Source organism: Triticum urartu, chromosome 2A (genome assembly GCF_056163025.1).
Source record: "Triticum urartu cultivar PI428250 chromosome 2A, HENAU_Tu73, whole genome shotgun sequence".
Classification (NCBI taxonomy): Eukaryota; Viridiplantae; Streptophyta; class Magnoliopsida; order Poales; family Poaceae; genus Triticum; species Triticum urartu.
In genome coordinates, this window is record NC_141874.1 from 748,957,821 (window position 1) to 748,959,114 (window position 1,294).

Here is a 1,294-nt window from a genome sequence, read left to right on the forward strand (position 1 = left end):
TGCTAAATGTTTCTTTTTAAAATATATTTATTTTATACCCGTTGCAACGCACAGGCACTTTTGCGATCTAATAAAGAAAACCAACATCTGTAGGCGTTCAATCGCGATGACGGAGGACGTCCACCTTGGGCTTGGCAGCAATCAAACAACAACATAAAGCATCATTCCGGCAATGAGATCCCTTGGTGTAACCAGTGCCCACACAATATTCCTTGCACGTGATTTCTTCACATCCATCTTCAAGCCCATAGCACGATTCTACAGAAAAATATTAAAAAAATTACCATGTTAAATACAATATGGGTTCATTCAGTGGCGGAGCTAGGTACGATACTTTGGGGGGGGGGGGGGGGGGGGGGGGGGAGACATAAATATGGATGTTTAGTAGGCCCAAAAACTATTTTTCCTAATCTTCCTATCTCCCAAAAAATTTCTTTCACGCATTTGACCAAGGCTTGGTGGGCCATGGCCCCTGCAGCCTTCAATGTAGCTCCGCCACTGGGTTCATTCATCTGTCTTCGTCGATGCGTGCTATCAGCTACAAGCATAGCCGCAAGGAAATTTGTAGGTATATACACAATATGAAAGATAGGATGTTAACCTTTTGGATCAGCATCACATGACAACATAATAGTCCCCATCACCAGCACGAGGGCTGCTAAGCATACAAAGCTTGCATTTTTCTTACTAATCGCCATCACAAGATACAATGCTAGATGTGTACTGATCTCTTCTTTTTACTGTTTGATTTGATCAGCCAAATGTGTTGAAGAGAGCAGCTTGTTTGGCTAGCATTTATATAGGGGCGAGCATGTTAATTGATCCTGAGTTTTATCATGATAATTAAATACCATCCTAATTTTAGGGTGGAATTAATGGATTGATTAATGAATATCTTTAAATAGACATGCATACTTATCGCCTCACTGATTTTATAGTGTGAATCGATTTCTTCCTTTCTTTGGCGCGTCAGGTATATCTATCCAGTATCCAGTCAAGATCTTAAAATCTGTCACGTAAAAAAGAGTTCATGTTGGATTAATGTATTGATTTCATCATATCCTTGAGTAGACCTTCATACTTATCGCCTCAATGATTTTATAGCGTGAATTGATTTATTTCATTATTTGGCATGTCCGGTCTATCTATCCAATATCCAATCTAGACATAAAGCAATCTAGACATAAAGATCTGCCACATAAAAAAAGATCTGAATCAGAAAAAAAACACCCCTAACATTTTACTTCCTTGCTGCAATACATTTTCAACTAGTTGGGTAACCCGCACATTTGAG

At 39.2% G+C, this 1,294-nt stretch overlaps 1 long non-coding RNA gene across 1 annotated transcript; it reads right to left on the minus strand.

Annotated features, from left to right (window-relative positions):
- Nucleotides 1–787, minus strand: LOC147987674 (uncharacterized). Its single transcript, XR_015615311.1, has 2 exons — nt 602–787; nt 1–258 (listed from the first exon to the last, which is right to left on the minus strand). It is a non-coding gene; the product is annotated as an uncharacterized LOC147987674 (long non-coding RNA).
- Between the last annotated feature and the right edge of the window lie 507 nt (nt 788–1,294).